Source organism: Saccopteryx bilineata, chromosome 6, assembly GCF_036850765.1.
Source record: "Saccopteryx bilineata isolate mSacBil1 chromosome 6, mSacBil1_pri_phased_curated, whole genome shotgun sequence".
Lineage (NCBI taxonomy): Eukaryota > Metazoa > Chordata > Mammalia > Chiroptera > Emballonuridae > Saccopteryx > Saccopteryx bilineata.
Window position 1 is genome coordinate 87736945 of NC_089495.1, and position 14282 is coordinate 87751226.

Genomic DNA, 14282 nt, shown 5'->3' on the forward strand with positions numbered 1-14282 from the left:
ATTTCCTTTGTTTCGCTTTTGTCTTCTAAAGCTTGTATGACACAATCATCATGGACTTATTTTAGGTAGAAAATTTTTTTTATATCCTAGAATATAGTCTTTATGTACTAAAAAAAAAGTTTGGGAATGGTAAGTAAATGCAGTAGAGACTACCTGAATAATGTTCAGAACACATATAAATTTACTATATTCATTTATTAGAGATGAAAGTAAGTAAATCAATTTATTTGTAAATCAATGGAATGTTGTGTGTGTGTGTGTGTGTGTGTGTGTGTGTGTGTGTGAGACAGAGACAGAGAGAGAGAGAGAGAGGGACAGATAGGGACAGACAGGAAGAGAGAGAGATGAGAAACATCTTTGTTATAGCACCTTAGTTGTTCATTGACTGCTTTCTCATATGTGCTTTAACTGGGGGGCTACAGCAGACTGAGTGACCCCTTGCTCAAGCCAGCAACCTTGGATTCAAGCTTGTGAGCTGTGCTCAAACAGATAAGACTGCTTTCAAGCTGGCAACCTCGGGGTTTTGGAACTGCGTCCTCTGCGTTCCTGTCCGACGCTCTATCCACTGCACTGCCACCTGGTCAGGCTCAATGTAATACTTTTTAAGCAGAACTTCAACCATAAGAAAAGGAAACCTGGGAAGTTGAGGTAATATCATTCAATATTAGATTTCAAAGGTAAGGACAAATACAAATTAAAAAGAAAATATTTAATTTTTCTGTTGAAACTAAGCAAAGAGATTAGGAATTGTAATTGCAGGTACTTCCTCCTTTTTTCTCACTTTGAAATGTTTATACAGGCATTTCTTGGAGATACAGAAAGTTGGGTTCTAGACCACAAAAATAAAGCCATTATCACAATAAAGTGAGTCACACTAATTTTTTATTCCAAGTGCATATAAGTTATATCTATATTATACTGGTCTATTAAGTATACTATAACATTATGTCTTTAAAAACAATGTATAAACCTTAATAAAATATTTTTTCTTGCTAAAAAATACTAACCATCACTTGAGCCTTTAATGAGTTGTAGTCTTTTTTGCTGGTAGAGGGTCTCACTTTCAATCTGTAGAAAGCGCAGTACCTGCAAAGTGCAATAAAAAAAAGATATACCTGAACATCTTTTTGAAAACTGCATAGGCCTTTTGTCAGTTTTATGATACAGGAATATCTTTCTCAAAGACGCAGTAAGTATCTCATTGAAATATGAACATCAAAGAAGATAGCACTCCTATCTACCAGTTTCTTCAAGATAGTAGGGCTTAACTTCAGGGGACACGATTCTCAAGGTTACAAAACTATCCTCTCTCCTAAAGACATAAGACATTTTTTTTCTGGACAAAACCAATTAGCTAACACAGAGTGTAATCCCTTTACCAGCTGAATCTAGGATAAATCCTCATGTGACAAATGGTGCTGTCAAGTTCTTCTACTAGAAGACTAGTTATTGTTTATCCTGAGAACATGTGTGTAATGGATTCTATCGCATTGGCTTTATAAAAGGGAGAGATTTCTTCCTGTCTTTGCAATCTCTTAGTGGATTGCCTGTGATGTGCATCACACTCTGGTCTAATGTTTTTTCAATAAAATAGTTTTCTTTTTCTATTACATTTATGGAGAGGTTTTCTTGGGAGATTTTATTTTTAATTGTATTACACCATTTATATTTTATTATATATTTTCCCAATTATATTTTCTCCTTTTCTATCATGATTTGCTTAAAAGAGACAGTGTTGATAAATATTTTGATTACAATTTTCTTAACATTTATAGAAATAATATCATTAGAAAATTTATGCCAAAAAAAGCTTTTATAATACCACTGTGTTAGAATTTTGAGTTTGATATATAAGATTTTAAGTCAATTTTTTAGAACTTTATTTTCTTAGAGCAGTTTCAGTTTCACAATAATATTAAGAGAGGATTACAGAGATTATACTTCCTGAGTACCCACAGGTATAGTCTCCCCAATTATCAACACACCTCACCAGAATGGTGTACATTTCTTACTAGTATGAACCCATTCAGACACATCATAATCATTCAGAGTTTACAGTAAGCCTCTGGTTCACTTTTGATGTTAAATATTCTATGGCTTTGTATAAATGTATGTATAAAAATTTCAGTCATTTCTAAAAAAAATTTTTCCTTTATAGAATGGCATACTGAAATCTATATAGATTCTTGAACAAATTTGCTTTATCATATTCCAGTGTTCTTTTTCTTTCTTTGATGGGTTATTCCTAATAGCTTTACACTCTTGTTCATCAATTTTGAACCACTAGAAATAGTTTCTACCCAAAGGTTTAATTTCTGATGATTTTACCTACCCCACAGACCCTAAAAATAATCTGCAGGACAATTCTCTGACTTCTACAATAACTGAGTGATTTCAGTAAAAACCATTTAATATTACCAAAATATTGCCAGATTTAATGTAGTCTGATTTTGTTACACACACACACACACACACACACACACACACACAGAGTTAGAATAAAGAACTCCTTGATACTATAACTCTCGGTTCTTGGATACATATTTTAAAACACAGTTCAGTGTGTGACTTGTGGTGGCACAGTGGATAGAGAATTTACCTGAAATGCTGAGGTTGATGGTTTAAAACCCTGAGTTGGCCTGGTCAAGGCACATGTGGAAGTTGATGCTTCCTGCTACACCCCATCCTCTCTCTTTCTCTCTCTCTTCCCTCTGTAAAATGAATAAGTAAGTATCTAAAAAAAGGAAACACAGTTCAAGATGAACCTTTTTAAATTTTGTTTCTTCCAAAGTACAATCAAAATGATGGTAAAGAATATTAAACTGCCACAAGAGAACAAATTTTCTACTTCATCTTGCAAAACTTTAATTATGTACCATTTGCAAATGACATAAGAAATACTGGCATGAGTACATTAAATGCTTTATTACTCTAGAGATATTTTATCATAGTAGAGTGAGAAGACGTGTACACAAATATGTGTGTAAGTAGATTTATTGCAAAAGGAAAAATAGCCTTCAAGTAATTTCTCTATCAGTCATGTCTTTCACATTCTAAGGCACTTTTAAAAAATAGATGGGAGGGAGCCAAAATCATAAAATGGAAAACAGAAAGCCTTCTTAATAAATGGTGCTGGGAAAATTGGAAAGCCACATGCCAAAGAATGAAACTTGACTACAGTTTGTCTACGTTGTAAAAAAAATTAACTCAGAATGAATCAAAGACCTAAATATAATACTTGATACAATAAATTACATATAAGAAAACATTAGCACTAAACTTATGGACCTTGGTCTTAGAGTGGATTTCAAAAATTTGATCCCAAAGACAGAAAAATTTTTTTTAAAAAGTTAATTAATGGAGCTATATCAAATTAAAAAGCTTCTGCACAGAAAAAAAAATAACAAACAAAAAGGCAACTAACTGAATGAGAGAAGATATTTGCAACAACAGTTCCCACAGGGAGTAATATGCAAAATATGTAAAGAAATCATATAGAACTCAATAAAAAGGCAAACGATTTAATTTAAAAATGGCAGAAAACCTGAACAGACAATTCTAACCACAAGATACACAAATGGCTAACAAGTATATGAAAAGATGCCAACTTCACTAGTTATTAAGGAAATATTTATCAAAACTACAGTGAGACCTTATACCCACCTTAAACCTGTTAGAATGGCTATTATCAACAAGACAACTAATAACAAGTTTTAGAGAGGCTGTGGAGAATAAAGGACTCTCTTTCAGGCCTGGAGGGAATGTGAACTGGTACAACCACTATTATAAACAGTATGGATGTCCTTCAAAAAACAAGAAAAAAGTTACCATATAACTCAACAATCCCTTTTCTGGGTATCCACCCCCCCAAAATTTGAAAGATTTATTCTCAAATATACATGTACTCCTATGTTCATTACAGCATTATTCACAATGTCCAAGACTAGAAACAACCAAAGTATCCTTTAACATATAACTGGATAAAGAAGATGGGGTACATATAAACAGTGACATATACAGTAGAATACTACTTAGTCACAAGCAAAGATGAGCCCTGGCTGAGTAGCTGAGTTGATTAGAGCATCTTCCCAGTATGCCAAAGTTGCATATTTGATCCTTCATCAGGGCACACACAAAAATCAATGAATGAATGTATATAAAAAAGTGAACCAACAAATTGATGCCCCTCTCTCTCTCTTTCTCTTTTTCTTTCTCTCTCAAATAATTAAATATTTTTTTAAAAATAAAAAAGGATGAAATATTGCCATTTGCAATATTATAGATCAACCTTGAGAATATTATGCTAAGTGAAATAAGTCAGAAAAATTTTAAAAATCATATAATTTCACTTAGAGGATACAAAACTGAAAGTAACAAATGAAAAGAAAACAAGAAAAATAAACAAAATCTCAGAGTATGGTGGTTATCAGAGGAAAAGAAAGTAGGTGGGTAGCAAAGGATAAAAGGGGTCAAATCTATGGTGGCAGAAGAAGATTTGACTTTGGGTGGTAAACACACAATGCAACAATGAATCATAGATAATGAGTCATAAAATTATACACTTGAAACCTACATAATTTTATTAACCAATATCACTCCAATAGATTTAATTTTTTTTAAGAAAGAAATGAATGGGGGCACTTTTTAAACTTCCTTGTGTAGTTAACTATTTGATTTAATAAGCCTAAACTGGATACAGAAAGTAGTATATGAGCTTCCACCATTTCCAATGTGTGAAATGCAGCATAATATGGTACTGCAATTTAGCTTCAGTAATGACAATCTTATAATATCAGTGGCTAAACAATTTCAAATTTTATTTTTATGATTATAGAAATTGTTGAGGTTGGTAGGCTTACCTGTGATAATTTATTATTGCCATTAGAAAAGATGCCATGGATCACTTACTTGAATTAAGTGTGTTTCAAAGTTTGAAATTATTTCTTAAATTTTACTATAATTGAAAAATAGGCTGTAACTTTTAAAATATACTAGTGACTCTATATTCTTGACTATTTTAAGGCATTAACAAGCATCATTTACAGAATAAAAAAAAATAAGATACCAAAACCATAACTATTTATTGATTGATTAAATCATTGTTGTTCAATTTAAAAAGAAATATAATTATTGCTAAGTACTTTAAACATTGATTTAAAATGTCCCAGAAAGCTTTTTAAAATATTTCTTCCAAAAAATTTTATATTAATATTTCTCATGCTTAATATTTCAATAGAAAAAAAGGTTTCTCAAACAATGTATTTTTTTACTTTAGATAAACTAAATATAAATTTACATAATTTTACTTAGCTATAAAGTGAAAATATTTGTTTAAACAGCATGATAAACATTGAAATGCAATTTTTTTCTTTTGCTTAGACTTCCAATCAAAAAGAAATTTGCAAGCAATAGGTAATGACAACATCATTAATCCCTTTGAATTTACATGAAGTATCTTTGTACCAGCTTTAAACTTTAGTTCATTATCTAGCCATCTCAACTCCCATGGTCTATAACTTCTATCCCATTATGAATATTGCTTCTGCCCTTGCTGATCTTATACTCATTTATGTTATCCATGATTCAATATGGCTTAATTTTGCTAGCAAAATCTTGCAAAGAAAAATCTGTAACCAGAGTCCAAATGTATATGCTTTGTGGAAAGAATATAACTCATTTATAAATAAATAAATTTAATATTAAAAGATTGCCCAACATAAGAAAATTAAAAGTCTGAAACTGCTTGCCTAAATAAACTATTTGAAGGTTGAGAGCCCATTAAGTGATTAATGTATTCGTTCTTCACACTTCATCAATGTGAGAGTCAGAATAATTGATTTAATTTGGGAATAATATTCATAGGTATCCGGAGATTTTCCTTCAATTAATTCTGCTTCCTACTTTGAAAATGAAAATTACTAAAAACTCCTGGGGTAAGAAGGTTATACCAAAATGAAACCTTTATGAACAATGGCTAAGGCGAAAGAAAGAATAGGTGAGTAGACAGTACAAATAGGTCAAAGGGCAGTTTGTGCAACATTTAAATTATTATTTACTTGTTATTTGATTCCAAGAGGCCAGTGTGCCAATCTCATTAAAGATAATAAAACAATGTTTTTCAATCAATATTGTCTTTGTCCTGAATTCAATTGATTTCATTAACATGTCACACAAAACAATCCTATCATTTAACTAATGAAGTAGTACAAGAGACTCTTAGAACAAACACATTAGCATAACAGCACGGCATGTCAAAAAACACTCAAAAATATATTTCAGCATATGCCTTTTATAAATTACAATAATTGAATGGTGTTAAGCTATTTTCTTTTTTATCAAGCAGGTACAGGGGAGACTCCTCTATGTTCCTCCTTTTATAAAATATTCTAAGGGAGAGATACGATCAGTCACATAATAAGAAGAATTATCTTCAAAGTAGGAGAGCAGAAAAAACATAGCTAAAAAGGCAAGAAAGAAAGTGAATAGTCAATAAAAGAGTACCTACATGAGCTAAAATATTACAAATCTTATGCCTTGATTTGTTAAATACCAGTGCATTGAAAGGCATGTCACATGCATACAACCCTCAAGCTTCTATCCATTTTTTTTTTAGTGGGTTAGGATATAAAAGATATATACAGTAAAGAAAAATTAGTTTATTTTTGAGTTCTAAAATACTTAATTAAAAAATGTAATGAAATAACATACCATTACCATTATTCCCTTAAAGGAAGTACTGTTTTACTGCAAGACATAAAAGCTACAACTTTGTGTCTTAAAATAAGAATACTTATATTGATAAAAAATGACTGTATAGTCCTTATTTTAAAAAAAAAACATTTCTCTTCACACAAGAACATATTACTGCCTGTCATTTTGGAAAGAGTGAGATACAATGATCTCTAAACTTACTTGATGTGTGAATTTGTGTAGCATTTAAAAGTATCTGTAGTACATGGATTACACTATAAAATATAGTTCTCTTGACAATGTTTTATTAATATTTGTGATAAATTATTGTTATAAAGATATTAAACATAAAATCTTGTTCTTGAGAATAACATCTGGAAGATAAGCTTTACACATAAAATAATTTTTTAAAAATTATAATAATTGTATGTATGTAATACTCTTTAATACTGTATCATAATTTTTGAATATACTATTCCATCCTTTTCATTGTTTTTATTTACATTTCTTTTACTTCAGTGAGATGCAATATACTTTACACAAAGATTATTTGAATGCCAAACTGCTGTACTTTCTTTGAAACTGTAGAGAATTATACTGTAGTTTCACATTTGTTTTTTAATAAATATTCATGATAATTTTCTCTATTAAATAATTTAGAGTTGTGCCATTGTCATGTATTATTATTTAATTATATATTTGAGAAGTGAAAGATAATAAGCAATCATATGTATCCAAACACATATTCAGTACATTAATTATTTTATAATATTATCCATTTGTGTTTATAGAAAATATGCATAAATTTTGATGGATTAAAGCTTAACTATAATCAATAATGTTTTATTAAAAATCATCTTGTGACAGAACATTTTGGAAATTAAACTGCTCTGGGATAACTCATCAATGAAATTTTATTAGAAAGAGCACATTAAGTATGCTAACAATTTGTTCATAAATTAATATATACCCAATGAGTTTCATTTTTTTCAAAGTATTCATTTTTCTTTTAGCTTCTTAATGCAAAATTTTATTTCAGTTCAAAATACTTACTTCTTACCCTTCTAAAATCTATGTTCTTTATAATTTAAGGTAAATTTGTATTTTTTTTTCTCACAATAGAAAAAAAATTATATCTTTGCAACTGGAACCTAAAGTGTCCATTCTGAAAAATATTCAGTTTTAGAGTGTTATAAAATATCTCAAGTTTCCTTTAAAAGCTATATTAAATAATTTAATACTTCTCAAAAAAAATTCCACCTGATCAAGTGGGGGCACAGTGGATAGAGCATCACCCTGGGACGCTGAGGACCCAGGGCTTGAAATGCTGGGGTCACAGACTGAGCACAGGCTCATCCGACTTGAGTGTGGGACCATAGACATGACTCCCATGATCACTGGCTTTAGCTCAAAGGTTGCTGATCTGAACCCAAGATCCCAGACTTGAGGCCAAGGTCACTAGCTTGAGCAAGGGGTCACACGCTCAGCTGAAGCTCCCCAGTCAAGACATATATGAAAAAGCAATCAATGAACAACTAAGGTACTATAACTATAAGATGATGCTTCTCATCTCTGTTCCTTCTTGTCTGCCTGTACCTGTTTGTCTGTCTCTCTCTCTCTTGCAAAAAGAAAGAAAGAAAGAAGAAAGAAAGAAAGAAAGAGAGAGAGAGAGAGAGAGAGAGAGAGAAAGAAAGAAAGAAAGAAAGAAAGAAAGAAAGAAAGAAAGAAAGAAAGAAAGAAAGAAAGAAAGAAAGAAAGAAAGAAGAAATTCCCTCCCCCCATTCTGGGAACACCACGCTTTCTTTCTTTTATCATCAAGCTCTATTTTACTAATATCTTAAGGCTTATGTAGCTAGTATATTTCCTGGTTGAGATTTATGTTTAAAATATAAGATGATTTCTCTAAATTAAATACAACAAAATTTTAGTATTAACAGTGATAAAATTACCTTATTCAATTATTTTATATCTTTTGATGTAATGTGTTTCAGTATAATTGTTTTCATTAAGAAAAACAAAAATGCTATAAAGATAACATTAAATTAAATGTTATTTACTTTTTGATTAACTTTAATTACAAAAAGTAAACACACATCAAGATTTAGAGTATAATTTATTTTATGTTGATTTTTTTATAATATATATTACAACTAATAAAAGTAAGTCCCCTATCTCTGTAGCAGCTAAAACCAATTGCACATTTTAATTAATGTAATTTTACTTCATTTTGATTAATAATAATTTTATATTTTATAAGATTTTTTAAATCATTTTTAATAGCCTTTTTTAAATTTATTCATTTTAGAGAGGAGGGGGGAGAGAGAGAGAGAGGAGGGGGAGTAGCAGGAAGCATCAACTCCCATATGTGCCTTGACCAGACAAGCCAGGGTTTTGAACCGGCAACCTCAGTGTTTCCAGGTTGACACTTTATCCACTGCGCCACCACAGGTCAGGCTTATTTTATAAGATTTTTAATTCAATTTATATTTACATATGAATGCACACAAAACATGGCATTCTGAATGTTATTTATACTATTACATATAAAAAGACAATATGATTTATTTTCAGTCAATAAAGAGAAAAATGACTATAATAAATTATTAAAATCAGTAATATGATATAAGTAAAAGCAAGACCTGGTCACATAAAGGTTGGTATTCATTTTCACTTACTAAATTAAATGTGAGCAATTAACATCATAGACTCCAGATTGAGAAAGAAGGGTGTCATTTCCATCTCCCAATTTACTCATCTATAAAACGGGAAAATGAGAATAATTCTAAAGAAGGTATACAGTGTCCCCAGTATGTACAAATGTAGGTTTAAAGGGTGAGGCAAAAGTAGGTTTAAAGTTGTGAGTATGCAAAAGAGTTTATTCTTGCATTATTATTTATTATTTTATTGTTTTCCATATGAAGAACTGTAAATCTACTTTTGTCTCTTCCTGTATTTAACAAATTCTATTAAAATTATTCTCAGTATGATGAACATGATTAAAACTCTACATTGAATCAGTCTTGCAAAAGTCTATACCTCTGCCAGCAGAGCGTGATGTGGGAACCACACGGAAAGGAAGGAGGAAAGAGAGAGCTATGGATTGCTGCTTGGAATACATTTCAGACCTGTCTCTGCTTCTAAATTTAATTGACATTTGAGCAAGTTATGAAACTTCTGCCTCTAGTTCTTCATCTGTAAAATATTATATAGAAATGTAAGTTAGAAAAATAGTATCAAAATATATAGCTTCAAAATTCTTAACTCCCCAAGTCTATTTTTACCTGAAGAGAGACTAAAACTTGTTAAGTATAGTTTGAAGTTAGTCCTTGATATAAGACAGAGATCAAAGTGAGGCCTTCCTAGGCAGTATTTATCAAGAAGTACTCTGACTTCTCCTAAGGAATTGTTATCAATAAGACACACTCTCAGCCAGAAAAGGAACAGTCCCATTTGTCTCTTCCTTTAACTTTCTCATGGTCACTATTTTGTAACACTTTACCCTTTGGAGAAATAACTGCCTACTTTAGTAGGCAGTTATTGTGACTCTCATTAATACTCCCTTCAGTGGACTCCTGGCTGAGACTGGCTAGGGTGCTTTTTTTCAAGTGGAGCATGGTAATAATGATAGAGATAACTGATTTGGCTAAGGTTAGGTTTTTAACCATCTGACCTAGCAAAGTTGAAAAGCAAGCCTGTAAGATAAGGGCTAACAACAAACTTCTGTTTTGAAGAAGAGTGCAAAACTAGATAAATAAGATTGCTGTTTATTCTTCACGTTATTAAATCAGGTGTAATTTTTGAAACATAGTCACTAAATTATGTAGAATTAATTTTTATAATTTTGTACATGTTTTAAACTTGTTGGACTTGATTTAAATTTTAAAAGTAACTGCTCTCTTTCTTGCACACTATTTATCACATGATTTGCTAAAAATGCTGTTACTGTATAGTCACACTACTTCCCATTCCTTTCTCTAGAGATATATGTTACTCTCAGGATTCCAAGAAGGGAAGAAGAGTTAAAATCAGTGTAGGATATGCAAACATTGTCTCTAATTGAAAGGGAAAGGAAGTTCCTCAGATAACCACTATTCTTTCAAAGCCTGAATTTTTGTCTTTAAAATGGCATTGCCAATATTAAGTTTTACAGTTCTTTGGCACTTTACCACATTCCCCACTGGTTTCATATCCTGAGTCAAATCCTTGACTCATTTTAACGAGGTGCACTAGGCTGTTGAGTAGTCAGGGGCCTTGAAGTTATGGCTAGGATTAGTGATCCTGTAAATAGGAACATTAGCCTATAAATGCAACAGATATTTAACAGGTAGACTTGATGTTTTCATTAACAGTAATACAGTCTACTGAAGAAACAAATGAACCTGATTTATCTCTTACAACCTGCAAAAACCTTCTGCAATTTATATAATCCTTTAATTTTTATAAACTTTCTTAACTATTCAGAAATAACCAGCTTTTATAACAACTTACTTTTTTCCTTTCTCTTTCAAAAGTATTTCCATACCTTATACTTTTAGTGACAACTAAGCTGGCTGCTAGAGAACAGTAAGCTGCCAAAGGCATGCTGGGAGTGGGTAGGGCACTGCCAGATGTCTTGGGTGCCCACGGGCCCACTGGTGCTCCTGCTGTGGGGTGAGTGCTGACGGTAGTTCTTGGTGAGCAGTTTGTAGAGAAAGGGGTTGATGCAGCAGCTGTTGCTGTAGGGCAGGCAAGTGGTCAGGTTGTTGATGATGCGTGAGCTGCAGGGTGTGAGCAGCTGGATGTTAAGGTACTGGGCCAGCAGCTGTTATATCCAGGAGGGCATGAAGCATGCCCAGAAAAGTAGCACAATGATAGGGATGAAGTGCAGCACTCTGGGGCTTGGCAGCCACAGAGTCTGTGGGAAGGAGGTCTGCTGCGACAGTCAGTAGGCCCCAGGCCAGGTGCAGGTAGAGTAGCCTGATGACCATGCCGGGCCCCACAATGCTGGTCCCAAAGAGCAGTATCAGGTAGGCACGGTAGGTGCTCTGAGTCCAGACCGGCAGGCAGAGGCTCTGGTGCTCCCTGTGGACCAGCCAGATAGCCAGCATTATGGGCAGAGCCAGCAGCCACGTGCCAAGTGCCAGGACCTTGCAGTAGCCCTTGGAATGCTGTGTGGTGTCCAGTTCCCTCAGCACTTCTCCAATGGCACCCATAGCCAACAGGTCCTCCAGGGAGCTGGGTTCCCTCAGGCTGGCTCATGAGCTGTTGAGGGATGCATTGGGCTGGATGGTTTGGGCACAGAGCTGCCTGTCATAGCTAGCACAGGACCTGCTTGCAGGCTCTGGGCTCAGAGGCATCTCTGCTGCCTCACGCTGGACTAGAAGCTGGAGCGTGTTGTGACAGGGACATCTGTGGGTGACAGGTTTGTCCTCATTCACCGCACAGCAGGTCCAGCTATCACAACTGCATTTCTGCAAAAGCTTTGCCTTGCCCTGTACTGAGCAAACAAAAGAGGGCCGAGCTCTGTATGACCCAGTCTTGGTTGTTGCCACTGCTCGCCCAGATGCCGGTTAGAAATGCACCGAGGCCCTGCACCCATGTCAGATTAAAGGGAAGACAGTGCTGTCGGTGCAGGAGTGGGTAGAGGGGGTGAACCTCGCCCTAAGGAGGGCCACTTTTCACCAGTTTCAAAAACAAATTTGGTTTATGATTCAATTCATGCGTTTTACCTGCCCTGAACTTTTAGGGCCTATAGGCACAATGTAATCTAATTAATTTCCAATTAATATTGAGTGCCTTTGCTACTAGCCAAGAGGTTTTGAATAAAAATGCAGGCCCATTATTAGACCCAATATTAACGGGCAAGCTAAATTTGAGAATAATTTCATATCACAATTTCTTTTTTTCCCCCTCCCCTCTTCGCACCCCCTGCTACCATCACATTCTTATCCATGTCTCTCAGTCTCATTTTTATGTCCCATCTATGTATGGATTCATATAGTTCTTAGTTTTCTTGTTTTTTTCTGATTTACTTATTTCACTCTGTATAATGTTATCAAGGTCTATTCATGTTATTGTAAATGATCCAATGTCATCATTTCTTATGGCTGAGTAGTATTCCATAGTATACATGTACCAAAGGTTTTTAATCCACTAGTCCACTGATGGATACCTGGGCTGTTTCCAGATCTTCGCTATTGTGAACAATGCTGCCATAAACATGGGGGGTGCATTTCTTCTTTTGAGCAGTTCTAGGGTGTTCTTGGGGTATATTCCTAAAAGTGGAATAGCTGGGTCAAAAGCAGTTCGATTTTCAATTTTTTGAGGAATCTCCATACTGTTTTCCACAGTGGCTGCACCAGTCTGCATTCCCACCAGCAGTGCAGGAGGGTTCCCTTTTCTCCACATCCTCGCCAGCACTTGTTCTGTGTTGTTTTGTTGATGAGCGCCATTCTGACTGGTGTGAGGTGATATCTCATTGTGGTTTGAATTTACATTTATCTAATGATTAGTGATGTTGAGCATTTTTTCATATGCCTATTGGCCATCTGTAGGTCCTCTTTGGAGAAGTGTCTATTCATTTCTTTTTCACATTTTTTGATTGGATTGTTTGTCCTCCTGGTGTTGAGATTTACAAGTTCTATATAAATTCTGGTTATTAACCTCTTATTGGACGTATTGTCAAATATGTTCTCCCATTGTGTGCTTTGTCTTTTTATTCTGTTCTTATTGTATTTAGCTGTGCAAAAGCTTTTTAGTTTGATGTAGTCCCACTTGTTCATTCTATCTTTAATTTCACTTGCTGTGGAGATAAATCGGCAAATATATTGCTGTGAGAGATGTCGGAGAGCTTACTGCCTATGTTTCCTTCTAAGATGCTTATGGTTTCATAGCTTACATTTAAGTCTTTTATCCATTTTGAGTTTATTTTTGTGAATGGTTAAGCTGGTGGTCTAGTTTCATTTTTTTAGAGGTAGCTGTCCAATTTTCCGAACACCATTTGTTAAAGAGGCTGTCTTTACTCCATTGTATTTCCTTACCTCCTTTGTCAAATATCAGTTGTCCATAGAGCTGTGGGTTTATTTCTGCATTCTCTATTCTGTTCCATTGAGCTGTATGCCTGTTCTTATGCCAGTACCAGACTGTTTTGAGTAGAGTGGCCTTGTATCAGGAACTGTGATACCTCCCACTTCATTCTTCTTTTTTAAGATTGCTGAGGCTTTCATGTTCTTTTTTGGTTCCATATCAATTTTTGGAATATGTGATCTATATCTTTGAAGTATGTCATTGGTGTTTTAATTGGTATTGCATTGAATTTATAGATTGCTTTGGATAATATAGACATTTTAATAATGTTTATTCTCACTAAACATGAGCATGGTATATGCTTCCACTTGTTTGTATCTTCCTTGATTTCTTTATCAATGTTTTATAATTTTCCGAGTACAAGTCTTTAGTCTCCTTGGTTAAATTTACTCCTAGGTACTTTATTTTTTTGGTTGTAATAGTGAAGGGATTGTTTCTTTAATTTCTCTTTCTGACTCTTCATTATTGGCGTATAAAAATGCCTCTGATTTCTGAGTATTAATTTTATATCCTGCCATTTTGCTGAA

The 14282-nt window shown here is 33.7% G+C and overlaps 1 pseudogene; it reads right to left on the bottom strand.

Annotated features, from left to right (window-relative positions):
• Positions 1–11221: 11221 nt before the first annotated feature.
• On the bottom strand, positions 11222–11882 carry LOC136309329 (urotensin-2 receptor-like; annotated as a pseudogene).
• Between the last annotated feature and the right edge of the window lie 2400 nt (positions 11883–14282).